This window comes from Caretta caretta, chromosome 3 (genome assembly GCF_965140235.1).
Source record: "Caretta caretta isolate rCarCar2 chromosome 3, rCarCar1.hap1, whole genome shotgun sequence".
NCBI lineage: Eukaryota > Metazoa > Chordata > Testudines > Cheloniidae > Caretta > Caretta caretta.
In genome coordinates, this window is record NC_134208.1 from 210622091 (window position 1) to 210636300 (window position 14210).

Sequence of the window (14210 nt, forward strand, 5' to 3'; positions counted from 1 at the left end):
TCTCTTAGCACGTGTCCATCTAGCACCCAGCACAATGGGACCCTGCTCTTGGCTGAGGCCGTTAGGCAGACTGTTAATAACTGGAAAGATTTATCCAGACAGGTGGGCGGGCTTACCCAGGAATTTGTAAGGGTAGTTTCTGGTGGTAGACAAGGGTGCTCGCGGGCTGGGGTGGGGGATGATCAGTATTTTTATAAGCAAGGACTCTTGGGGAAGGGGAGTCTCACCCGCCATAGCTGTTTGCCACCTCTCCAAGGGAAATAAGTGACGCCATCCAAGCAGCATCCATCGTCCTAGGTTTTGTACGCGAGCATGCCACAGGCTGCTGAGAGATCCAGTCACGTGAGCCCGGATGCTAGCCCCCCGCGCACACCCACCAGTACCACCATGGCTGGCTCTGTGCCACTGGCTGGCCACTCCCACTCTGGGTATTTAGTTATTGTTTTCGTTTTGATTTATAACCTACGCCAAACAGCACCACCTCATCGGGGCTGCAGGCACCTTTGCCAAGTGGTAAAATCAGAATGGAGCCAAAACTCAAATTTGCAGAATCATTCGTGATTTTTTTTTTAGACGAAACGATTCTCCAGACTCGGTCCAAATTCACAAATAATTTCAGTGCCAGAAAAACGCATTTTGCTGCAAGTTTAGTATTCACCGAAACAAACCCAACCAGCTCTATTCCGAGCCAATGAAACCATCTCAGTTTGAGTCAGGCTTTTCAATGAAGTGGAATGCAAGTTCCTTACACTGAGGGGTGCTTCATTCTGGTGGCTGTAGAAAGCAACCCAGATCCACTAGCCACTCCATTCCTCGAAGGGGTCACACTGCCCAAGATTTTGTGGATGCTACAGCAAAGGAAAAAGTTCTTTAGGCTTCCTACAGAGCAATGGGCTGTCTCGGAAGGTCTGAATACCTTGGGGTGCTGATGACTGGATTCAAAGAAGCTTTATTGCCACCATTATTCTAGTTTTCTTATTATTATTAATGTTCTGTATTGTTTGTATGACAGGCTATGCACATGCAGCCAGCAGGAGACAGTCCCTGTCCCAGAGAGCTTGCAATCTAAATAGACAGGACAGGTGAAGGGAGCATGATTTAACTCATTTATAGCTATGGAACTGAGGCACAGAGAGATTAAGACTTGTCTAAGGTGAATCTATGTTAGAGTAGGGACTTGAACCCAGAGCTCCTAGGGCCCAGCCCAGGGCCTTAACCACAGGATCTTCCTCACTATGTGAAAGTTCAGATGTGGGCAAGAGGAACAGAAAGCCCAATGAGATATGCAAATGCCCGTTTTGCCTGTGCAATCTAGACACTTGTGGAAAATGTAAGATTTCAGTCAGCCCTGGAGTCCAAGTATCACATGGGTAAATTTCCACATACGGAGCCAATAATTAATCAGACTGAGCAACTTAATTAATCTTTCCAATCTTTGCACTGAAAGTGTAGCGCAAATGTCTGTTCTGAAGGTGAACATATTTCAGGTGAATGATTCCTATTTTATATCGAATAATTACTTCATAAGCCTGAGTCGTATGCAACAAAAGGACTGCTCATTCAAGACAGTTTTGATCTTTCATTTTAATAGCCATTCCAATGAAGAGCACTAGGTAACCAGTCAATGAGAGTCAATCAGATTTTCATGGAAATTTGGTGACATTCAGTGAAAAGATATTCGTGCTCATAATGAGAAAATACCTAATTCTCCTAAAGAAGGTTTTATGTCCATAAGTGCGTCTACAATAACCTGGAAGAGTTAGATTATACCTAGTAACGCCCTACAGAGCTCTAAAGAAGATTAAATCAGGAGGTTTGTTATTAAAGGTGTACTGGTCATGATTCCAGCCCATCTCTAGTAAAAATGCTGAATAAATAAATAAACATAATAGCCTAGAGTTGGGCTGTGACTCAACTTGCCCAAACTGGAGCACTTTCCAATCTAAAACAATTTTAACGAATGGCAAATGTAACAGGCTCTCGCTCTTGTCCCTAACCCACCTTATTTTCTCTCTAATATTATTTGCCCCTACAAAATCCTGTTATGCTCTTTTCCATGATTTTGCTAGCAAGCTGATGACGCTTTCAAAGCAATAGGGCCAGATCCTTAGCTGTTGCAAATAGCTCTGTTAAATTAACGGTGCTACCCTGACTTACACCAACAGCAGAGCTAGCCCCTGGTGTGTTTCACGTGGAACAGCCGCATAAAGACTGTTATTATTTAGCTTTAAGACTATGATATTTTTATTGAAAAGAAATCATCCTAAAAGCATTTTTCTCTATCCCATTTTTAAGAATTCAATCCTCTCTTTTAGGTTAAGGACAAACAATTTCCTGATTACCAGCAACACAGACAATGCCAAATTGAGAAATTTGTATTTATTTCCTGATAGCATAATCCTAATTCCAGAGAATTTGCAGTGTGAAGTATACTCCTGTATAATACCAAAGTGTTAATGGCACAGAATAAAACCACAAACTGGATTGAAATGTAGAGATTTTGGTGAAAAAAATGCAAAATTGCATAATGCAGCTACATAATCATCTGACAATAAGCGAGCTGTTCAGCCGATTATTATTTTTGTTGCATGTCAGTAACAAAGTAGGTATAAGTCTTCTGAACACATTGGTGCCACAACCAGGACTGAAGGGAGCTGGCCTTCATTAGGGAGGGTAGGGAATAGAAACCTGTCTACATGCCCTAGCACTTCCTTTGCTCTGTCTGTTTCCTTTGCCCAAACCCTCGAAACGTTTAGATTACAGGCAGGATGAGAAACACGAGATACTCAGTGAGTGTTTATTGGATTAGCTCCATTCAAGTCAATAGAGCAATGGTTACAAACTGGCAGTTAGGAAATGTCGAGCGCTGACAAGGGAAGATGAAGATACCAACAAAAAACCTGCGGCCAACAGGGTTTAGGACAATAGAAGGAATTCTGTAAATATTTTAGCAATGGCATAGGTCTGATATTAGATAAGGTTGGTAAAACTGTCATTCACAATGCAGAAAAGGCAGAAGTATTCAATAAATAGTTCTGTTCTGTAATTGGAAAGATGTAGTAGTTGTATCTTATAATGATAAGGAAATACTTTTTATTCCATCAGCAACTAGGGAGGATAAGCATTTAAATCAGCAGGATCAGATAACCTGCACCCAAGAGTAGTAAAAGAATTGGCTGAGGAGCTCTATGAACTATCTTTGTTGATTTTTAATAGATCCTGGAACACTGGGAAAGCTCCAGAGAACTGGATGGGGGGTAGGGGGGGAAGCTCATGTGCCAATGCTTCAAAAGGGGGAACAGGATGAGCCAGTAAGATATAGGTGGCTTCCCCCAACATTGATCCCAGGGAAAATGATGGCAAGGCTGATATGGGATGTAATCCGTAAAGAATTAAAGAATGGTAGCATAATTAATGCCAACCAATATGGTTTTATGGAAAATTAGGTCTCGTCAAACAAACTTGATAGGGTTTGTTGATGCGATTACAAGTTTGGGTGACAAAGGTAATTGTGTTGACATTATATACTTAGAATTCTGTAAGGAATTTGATGTTTTCCTGCATAACATTCTGATAAATAAAATGAGCGCTATACAAAATCAGTGTAGCCCATATTAAATGAATTAAAATGTGGATAAAGGACAGATGTGAAAAAAGAAAAGGAGGACTTGTGGCACCTTAGAGACTAACCCATTTATTTGAGCATGAGCTTTCGTGAGCTACAGCTCACTTCATCGGATGCAAAGTGAGCTGTAGCTCACGAAAGCTTATGCTCAAATAAATGGGTTAGTCTCTAAGGTGCCACAAGTCTTCCTTTTCTTTTTGCAAATACAGACTAACACGGCTGTTACTCTGAAACCTGTCATTATGCAAGGCACTGCATTTAGCCAGATGTGAAAAAGCAACTGTAAATGGAAGCTCATTGGCACATATTGCGTTTCCAGGGAGTTCCTCAGGAACTGGTTCTTGGCCCAGTACCAGTCAATATTTTTAGCAGTGCTCTGGAAGAAAACATAAATTCGTGGCTGGTAAAATTTTCAGACAACACAAAAACTGGTGGAGCAGTAAAGAATGATGGGGACAGGTCAGCTCTACAGAACGACCCAGATTGCTTGGTAAGGTGGACTCATTTAAGCATACGTTTTAATACAGCCAAATGCAAGGTCCTGCATCTAGGTACAAACAAGGTAGGCCACCCAAGAAGGAAGATTGTCTCCTGGAATGTGTTGATGCTGAAAAGAAACTCACTACATGAGTTCCTAGCACAATGCTGTAGCGAAGAAGAGGAACGTGATCTTTGGATGTATAAACAAAGGAAGATCAAGTAGGCATAGGGATGTGGTATTACCTCTATATACAGCATTACTGAGACGATTAGTGGAACATGATCAGTTTTGGGGTCCCCACCGAATCGAGAAGGGTTCAGAAGAGAGCGACGGGAATGATTTGAGGTATGGAAAACCTGCCTTATGGTGAGAGTTGAAAGCTCAGTCTGGTTAGTCTATCCAAGAGAAAGTTAAGAGGTGACTTGTTCCTGGTCTAGAAGCACCTATGGGGTGAAAAGCTGTAAGAACCTGCAGGTCTAGAACCTGGGGCTGTAGGGGTTCTGGTACCTCCATAGTGCTCTGAGAGCTACAGGCTAGGCAGCTATGGAAAGAGACTGTGAAGCTAAGCTCAGTGGTAAGTACCGCCCTACAGGGCCTGAATGGTGGCCCCTCACAGTCCAGTGATTTGGCCAATACCAGTATATAAACCAGGAAGCCATGATGGGGCGCTGTCTGAGCCACACCACAGACTGCCTGCCTGTCTCTGCTCCAGACCCCACTGGCTCCAGCTTCTGATGCTGGCTTCTCCTTAACTTCACTATTAGATAGCTGTGTGCAACCTGGCACCTGACCCCAATATCCTTGTAACCTGACCCAGCTCGACTCCAACTCTGCTATCTGCTTGCCACCTGCAACGTGGTGCCTGACCCTGACTTCCTGGCATTTTGACCCAGCTCGCGCCTGACCCCGTCCTTGTCTCCCGATCACAACTTAGCAGCTGACCAGGGCATGCTGGCCACCCATGGCCCAGCCCTGACAAACGTTTCTGATCATAGCCAGCTCTTTAATTTTGCAGGAAAAGGGCACAGCGAGAGCCCAAACTGGACAAATTCAGACTAGAAATAAGATGCTGTTTTTAACAGCGAGGGTAACTAACCGTTGGAACAACTTATGTAGAGATGCAGTGAATTCAGATGGAGACTGTACGTGTGTCTTTCTAAACGATGTGCTAGATCTCAAACCGGAATTATGGGCTTAATGCAGAAATTCCCAGGTAAAGTGCTATGGCCTGGACGGCGTGTTATCCTGGCTAGTTTTGCAGCAAGTGCTGGCATACATGTTTGCTGCAGAATTGTGATTTTGGCCAAGAGTTAACTCTATCCCAAACCATCACCCGCATAGCCAGTTGTCCCATCCCACCTCTACATGTCAGCATTGTTCCCTACTTATTGGCTGGTCAAACCATGTCAGAAAGGAGAGGAGGAGCAGATCGTGATGCTCTGTGCAATCTGTTCTGAGTGACCGCTCCAGTGGGCATTGGGGCTGAGTACCACCACTTATGAGACGCAGCCTAGCAGAGCCCAGCAAGACATCTGAACCCCAACAAGAGAGAGTTACGCCCAAGGAGCCTTCCAGGATATTGGTAGTGCTAGTCTGAGCATCGGCACAATCTCTGGTGAGTGTTTTCTCATTTGGGCATGGCAAGTGGGGAGAGGTTGGTTGTGGGTGGAGTTTGGAGGAGGAGTACTATGACTTTGGGTTTCCTACTTCTGTCCTGGGCTGTATCCCACTGAGTCCTGAAATCTGCCTGTGTAAAAGATGATGGTGCGTCACTTGATTCTCTATTTCTGAGTTTCTTCATACGAGGCTCTTTGGTCACTTTGGAGGGCAGATGTAAAGCACCTGGATGCACTTTGTGTTTCCGGAAAGAAGCAGGGGAGAGCTGGAACGGAGTCAGTGAAGAAATGTTTGTGAACAAGAAGAAGAAAGTTGTTTTAACACACACCCCAGCCCCATGCCTGAGCACTCTTTACTGCAGTCCGCAATGGAATGGCCAAAAGGTTTCCTGTTTCCCTGTGAGCCTCTTTACATTCTTAGCCTCCTTGAATGAAGCTCACAAAGCACGACATGTAAATTAAGGCCCTGGTCCTGAAAAAACGTATGCACACGGTTAACTTGACTCACAACCAGCAGTGTCCAGTGTGTCTTTAGACTGGATGAGCATGCTCAGTTCAGACAAGTGAAGCCCATGCATAAGTCTTTGCAGGATTGGCCCTGACCAATGTAAGCTCTTCAGGGCAGAGCCTGTTTGTTACAATACGGCTGTGCAGTGCCTATCACCAAGGGGCACCAAATGGTTGAGGCATCTAGTTGCTATTGTGATAAATAAGGGATGATAATAGATGGCAAAGATCTTCCAGATTTTACAATTATGATAAAATTTTGAACATTGGGAATGGAAATCAGAAAAAAATCAACATTTTTTTTCCAAAATCACCCCCCCCCCGCCATTTCACAACCAGATGTTATAACAATAATTAATAATCTCCTATGGATTAGCCACAGCCACCTGGGAGCAGTATTACCTCATTCATAACCAGCCAGCCTCACCTGCTGAGATCTTGGGAACCAGGCTCTTCAGGAATCTGTACAAAAACTTGATATGCTTGATTGCTACTATGGCCTGTAAATCAGCAGGTGTCTGATTTTCAGAAGGGGCTAGCAGCCGTAACTCCATCTGAACTGCAAGTCCTCAGTACCTCTGAAAATCTGGCTCTAGGTGTCCATCCAACTAATCTAGTTTTTCTGTATCTCTTCTGGTCACAAAGATGAGATAATATCAAAGATTCAGGTGTCAAAGGAAGAGGGGCTGGAGCAAGCTAACACATTTCCAAGCAAAAAGTCCCAGGCCCAGATGGTGGACACCTAAGAGTTCTGAAAGAACTTATGAGGGAGGGGCTGAGTGCTCATTAAAATCAGTAGATCATTGAAGGGGTAGCTAATTGTATCTCTATTTTAAAAAAGCATTAGGGATGAGCTGGAGAATTACAGACCAGGACCTTTTACGTCTGTGCCTGGTAAATTAGTTGAAATTCTCATTGAGAATCGAGTTATAAAACATCTAGAATAGGATGATATGCTAGGGACTGACGAGCATGGTCATGCAAAATCAGCAACAGGGAGAAATCTTGCCAGCTAGGGCCTTTTCCTTCTGAGTTCTCGGACTGTAGCAACAAAAGCCAACGCGTTCAGAGTTGGATGCCGGACATTATGCACCTAAATCCTCATTTAGACACTAACTATGCGGCAAGATCTTCAAAGGCTTGGAGAACTCTGGCCACTTATTTACATGTTTTACGATCAATTTAGATGCCTCACGCCAAGGTTGAACTTTCTGGGCAGAGCCTTTCTCTATTTACATTCCTTGTTGGTATTGCATCGTTACCAGTCAGCTGCATGCTCTGTTTTCAATGAGACGAGCTCCATGCAGTGTGAAAGACGGGCCCTATTCCCTGCCTGGGGGGCATGTTTACGCTGCGATCCGAGGCGTGATTGGAGCAGCGTGGGGAGACAGACCCGCACTGGATTTGCCCACGCTGGCAGGGGTAAGTGTAGCGGTGTAGAGGCGGCAGCACAAGCTTCAGCAGCACGAGTAGGTGCTGGGTGCCTGGCCGCCTGCACTGATGCCCACACCGCTGTGCCCAGGCTTCCCTTTTCAGTCGGGCCCGTGCAAACGCCTGCGTGAGCTGCAAGTGCACCTGCATCTGGAGAAGTGGGGTTTTTACCCACGAAAGCTGATGCCCAGATAAATCTGTTCGTCTTCACGGTGCTCCGGACTCCTTGTCGTTTACATGCACCTTCAGTTGCCCTGTAGACACTTCCCGTTACACTAGTTTTACTCTGGTGTAACACCATGGGCTTCGGTGGACCTACAGAAGCATAAAAGTGGTGTAAGCAAGTGAAGAATCAGGCCAAAGAGGTTCTGCCTGGCAATTGGATGGCACAGATTGGGAAGCATGACTCTATTGGCTCCATCAGTTGCTCCAGACATGGAAAGTCCTGTTGAAATGAATGAGCGTTTTCAAGTGCAGTTCAGTTACAGGATGGGGGCCACGTTACAAAGCGTGCAGTAGATAGATACCACTAATGTAGAATTAACCAGAGCCTGTGAGACCGTCTTTCTCTCCAGAAAAATAATGTTACAAACTGAGCAAAAGCTCTCGAGCAACGTGTGTCACCATTATTCCAGCCTCCACTGGGAGACTTAGAAACCCAGACATCATTGAGGAGCGTTCTTCTACCCAGTCTCTGTATATTTCTATTTCCTCTTCTGCTAGGAGGTAACGACACATTTGGGAGAATGAGCCCAGGCATGTTACCCTATTTATTCATGGGGCTTCCTTAAAAATAATAATAATTAAAAATAAAGCCACTTGGGGAGTAATGTCACTAATTCATGCATAGATTTGCAAACTGGCAATTTGCAAATTAATTGTCCCCAAACAATATGCTCTGCAGACAGGTTGTCCATCCATGGAGGTGGCATCTCTTGTGCAGCGGCTGCCTGATAATGGGCAGTTGAAATGCTTTCTGGCCAGACAATAGGCTTGCTCAAGTGTGCAGCTATTTAGGAGGGAAGCTGTCACGCCCACCCCGGGTGGCAAAGGTTTGTTCTGCCTGTGTCCAGCTGCTGTGGGCTGTCATGAGAATACATCAGCCATGTGTGTGGAACAAAGCAGTTTTGCCTTATTGCCCCTCACAGCCTGGAAGGACGCAGAACTATCAACAACACATGGGCCTTGGGGATTCCACTCATTTAACAAACATTATATGCCCCATAACAAAACAACAATATTTTGGTGCTTAGATCAACCAAGAAACTAAATTAAATTCCCTAGACAGTGAGGGCCAGGATGCTAATTGGCTTGGCTCATGGATTTTCTATGCAGCGCCCCAAGAAACAGATTGGCCCATTTTTCAGGAGACTGATCGTTAATTGGAGTAATGAATAGAAGGCTGGAGGGGGCTGATCACTCCAGCTTGGTAAATTCAGACTCACGTTATTCATGAGCGCAATCTAGGGATGAAGTGGTGTTTCGGGAGCGGGGCAGCCTAGTCAGTGCCAGTTGCACACCAAACCCCCATTTTCATTTGCAAGGGAAGGCTGGCTGTTTTCCCTGTCCCGCTGGGTTGTGATCTTCTTTGAAAGAAGAACTAAACTCCTACAAAGGGTGCTGAATGCATTGTGCTCACAAAGGCAGTAAATGTACTTTCACCACCAAGGCAGCTGGAGATTTGAAGTTCAGGCCTATGGGTCCCCAATATGGATAGCCCCCCCCCCCCCCCCCCCCGTGGCCTTGGGAAAGTCATGTAAGCCCAGATCCTCAAAGACATGTAGGATCCTGAAGGATAGGTCCATCAATGGCTATTAGCCAGCATGGCCAGGGATGGTGTCCCTAGCCTCTGTTTGCCAGAAGCTGGGAATGGGCGACAGGGGATGGATCACTGGATGATTCCCTGTTCTATTCATTCCCTCTGGGGCACCTGGCATTGGCCGCTGTGGGAAGACAGGACACTGGGCTAGATGGAGCTTTGGTCTGACCCAGTATGGCCATTCTTATCTTCTCCTAACTCCCACTGATTTTGATGGAAGTCAGAAACCTAAATACCTTTGAAGATCTGGGACTTAGGGTCCAATTCTGCCACCTTTACTCACCCTAAGTTGTGCTTTATTCTTTGAGTAGCCTCACTGATTTCAGCAGAGCTACTTGAAGAGGAAACTACCACTTGGCGTGAGTGAGGTTGGCCTTTAGCCTTTCTCAATTTCCTCCCACCTATTCTCATAACATAGCTCCCATGTAGGGGGGCCATGGGGTTTAATTGGTTACAGCCAGATTCTGGTAGACTGGCACATGCTGGTTGGTACCTGTCACAGGGTAGCTGGTGCCTATGAGTAGACCAGGCCCAGCACCCCTGTGTCAGAGCAGGGGGCCCAGCTGAGCTTATTAAAGGGGGCAGGCCTGCACCTGGGCCTATAAAGATCTGCCAGAGTACAGGATGGGGAGGAGTGATTGGAGGCAGGCCGTTCCTGGGGAGAGCAGCCAACCGCTGTGTAGATCCCGGGAGCAAGGGGCCAGAGGCCCCTGGGCCAGCGTTCCAGAAAGGGATCAGATCTGGCTGGGATAGGGAAGCTGCAGAAGCAGGCTCACCGGAGACCCCTGGGACTCTGGAGTGGCGGCTGTGGAACCCTCGGACAAAGGGTGAGTGAAGGGACTGTTTGGTTTTGGATTAGTCACGAATGTCTGGCCAAGAAACCTTCTTAAAGGAGTGTGGGTGCGGCAGCGTATGCTGGGCAGACAAGCCCTGCCACGTCCAGGACCTTTCCCTGGGGGTGTCCCCGCTGATTTCTCTGAGTAAGTCAGTACTTGGCATGAGCAAGGGTGGCCCAATTTGGCCGGTAATGCTTGCACGGTGCGATGAACACAGAAGAGTGCTGGGTGAGGTCCCTTCTCTGGGGCTGTCTTGCAGCCTAGTGAAGTCCCTGGCTGTGACCGGCACCATATGTTCCCCGCTCCCTCCTTGCTTGGGGTAATTGGTGGTTCCTCCCCTCCTGTCCCAGTGCCCCTCAGACACCGGGGGCTCATCCCACATGCTGCCCTCTTGTTTTGACTTTGGGGACAATGGGCCTGACTCTCAGAGCTTTCCTTGAGGTCAACTGGAACTTTGAGCACTTGGTGTTACTGCAAATCAAGGCCGATATATTTAAATAAAATGCCATAGCTGGTTATTCTTTAATCACGTTGAATTGTTTCATGGAGATATCAAAGAACAGATATTCAAAATGGCATGTGTGCAGTCAGGCACACTCTATGATCATGCAGCTGTGTGCCTAACTTGCACATGCTAATTATCACGCACTTACTTCAATTGTGTGGGCAAATTGGGTAATTGCATGCACATGTGGCTGATTAAGCATCTAACTGGACAGTTGCATGCTCAATTGCTGCATGTGGAAATCAGGAAATTGGGCATGTAAATGTCCAGTTAGCTGGCCAGTTAACTAGGCTGCAATTGCCTGATTTGCATGAAAGAGCACATGCAAATTAGGCACACTGCTCTGAAAACCAGACCTAAGATGTATGGATGTAACAGGGCCTTGTGAATCCTAGCAATAGTCATGGCTGAGCTGTTTGAAATAGTTTCTGTATTATTTAATTTCTGCTTTGTACGTATTTACCCTTTTGTTACATTATTTATGGGAACAGTTCTTCTTTTATGCTATGGCTCCAGCCCTGTCTTACAACTCAATAGTTAAATGCAGCCTCCACGTCAGAGTTACTCAGGGCAAGATGGGCCCAATTTCTAAAAATGCAGCTTGCCCTGCGCTGTTGGTATGTGCAGTTCAGTGACAGGCCCAAGTCTCGGTCTGTGCACTTCCAGCGATGGGGGATGCAAAGCAGGTAGGGGAGAGATGCCCAAAGTGCTCTGATTTGTACCCACAGTTCATTTGGTGGGTGCAGATTATGCCTGCAGAAAAGGTGAATGGGGAACCGGTAAAAGTACTGATCCACACCACCAAGTGCAGATTTAAAACAAACCCTGACCCCCTCTACATCTCTCAGAGGAAATGCACCTGGAGCCTGCAAAGGGGGGACTCCACAACCCCCAGGTCACTATAGGGCAGTGCACCGCACCAGCTCTCTGCACAGGACCCCAGAAGGGTGTTGATGGTGGGCCAGGTGTAGAGCTCCTGGATTTGCTGAAATTGCTGATCCACCGGCCCGGAAACTGACATTAACGGGTCACAGCAGACACTAGTCCACCTTGTGTGGGTGGCAGGCAATAGGAGCCTATGACACTGGGAATGCAGACATGGAATTATTGCACACTCCTCCTCAGCCTTTGGAATCCCCTCTGCAGGGTGAGCACATGACCTGTCGAGGGTCCATAACCGCAGCAGGTGCTGACTGGGCCCGAGGCCAGGGAGCTGCTGCTCTCTTTTGCATTTCCCATCTCAAGCCAGTGGAAACACTGGTAACCAAAGCAGCATTAACTCACTGCATAGAGGATCAGAGTGCAGGCAAAGGGGTTCAAGTGGGCAGAGAACCGTGCTGTGTCTCAAGGAGGGGGTCCAGCTGGGTACCACAGCGGGGTAACTCTTATGGGGTTGGAGCTCTTTCCCTATGGACCACTGGTTTCCATGTGGCTAGGCAGCCTTGTTTCCTCTGCCACCCCCAAGCCCCTCTTTTCTGCAAGTAGCATTTGGTACATTCACCTCCCAGAGCTTCCTAGGGCCCCTCTACTCCCTAAACCTGAGACTTGGATATGGCCCAATAGAGTTTATTACAACCACATTAGCTAACAGATAGTAAATGATCCATACAGACTGTGCCCTGTTAGAATTCTCAGCTAGATCTTACCTAAGATTCTGGTTTGCCTCTCTTCAGTTATCACTGGTGTTGTAAATCTGCAGTTTATTACAGATCCATCCCGTAAACACGTATCCTATGTTTGCTCACCCAAGTGCTACGCTACAATCAGAGATGTAGACTGTATCGTGTTTGCATTGTATCCTAGACTCAGGTCTTAACTCGGTACTCTTATGCCTCCAACCCTGCAAACATGAATATTCCTGTAATGCTAAGCATGGGAGTAATGCCACTGACTTGTCTTTAGGGACATGCACAGTCAATGGGATTACTCACATGCTTAAAGTAAAGCACGTGCACAAATGTTTACAGGATAAATGCCTTGTAAAAGCAAGCACACGGCACTGTAGAATTACTTGCATATGACTACCACAAAAAACACTTTTTAGATGCTAGTAAAGACATGTGAATGTGAGTAATAAAAGGTTAAGTTAAAGGCAGAAATTAGGATTATAAAATCTATTTAAAGTTGCAGTGTATCACTTAGTTAAGAGCAGGGTTTCAGAATAGCTAGTAAATTCCTTCCTAAACCATGAAAACCATTGTGAACTACGACCCAGTTCATTTTTAAGAATGTATTTATAATTCCCCTTTATATTTGACAATCTTTATTTTCTGCAAGTTCTTCCATGTGTGACCTTTTTAAACTGGATGATTCAAGCAGCCCATCAACCTGCCGTGACTATAAAATATTTGACCCTCCTGCTAACATTCAGTATGCTGGAGGCCCTAATTCAGCAAAGCCCTTGAGCAGGTACTTAAGTCTCATGGAAGTCAATGGGTCTATCCACATACTCATACGCTTTGCTGATACGGAGGTAGTCGGTGGTCCAACTTTTTAAAGGCCATAGGCCGGATGTTAGTTTGTGGGCATCTCCACAGGTCACGTACAGATATACATGCTCTACAAAATGGCGCCCTCCACGCATGTGGCCTTGCACGTAGGCATGGAGGAGGCCATTTTGTAGAGCAGGCCTCAGAAAAGTGCAGCATGTCACTGCAGTGCTCGACAGCTGCCACACGTTCTGGGCAGCTGCTGCTCTGGGGCAGACGCATTTGGGGGCTGGATGGAATCTGGCCTGCAGGCCATCAGCTGAACCACACATCTGCATGCGCACATTGGAGAAGCCGCTTAATCGGGACAACACAGAGAATGGCCTCTTGTCCCAGACAGGTGGCTTTTCTTCGTGCCTACTTCCATGCAGACCCCCTGTGTTGTGGGTGTTGGTGCCAAATGAGGAGCACCTTTAACTCCAAAAGGCACATTATGGTTCTTTGCCAATTTAGCCATCACTGGAGAGACTGTAAACTTGACAGGGACTGGGATAGACTTCAGGAAATTTGCAGCAGCATCAGTTCTAATCAGGATGTTCATCCAATGTTATGGACCATTCCAATTAGGAGGCCCTACTGTCCCAATTAAATAGCTGTGCTTTCCACTGGATAACATTGGAGTGAGTGGGTCAGTTTCCATGGAAACCATCCCAACTAACCAGATTTCCCAGTAAACTGTGTTCTCATTAACTGAGGTACACTGTACATTATGCATCAGTCTATGGATTCAGATGTGGAGCTCTATGTCACCATCTGACCTGCAGAATCACTTACCAAGGTGGCAGGTGTCATACCCAAAATGTGTTAGCCCGCACTGCACAAGGTAGAGAAGGCAAAGCTTGTTCTAGGCAGCATCACTGTGGAATTCAAGGGTTTGTGTGATATTCAGCGTGCCTGCGTC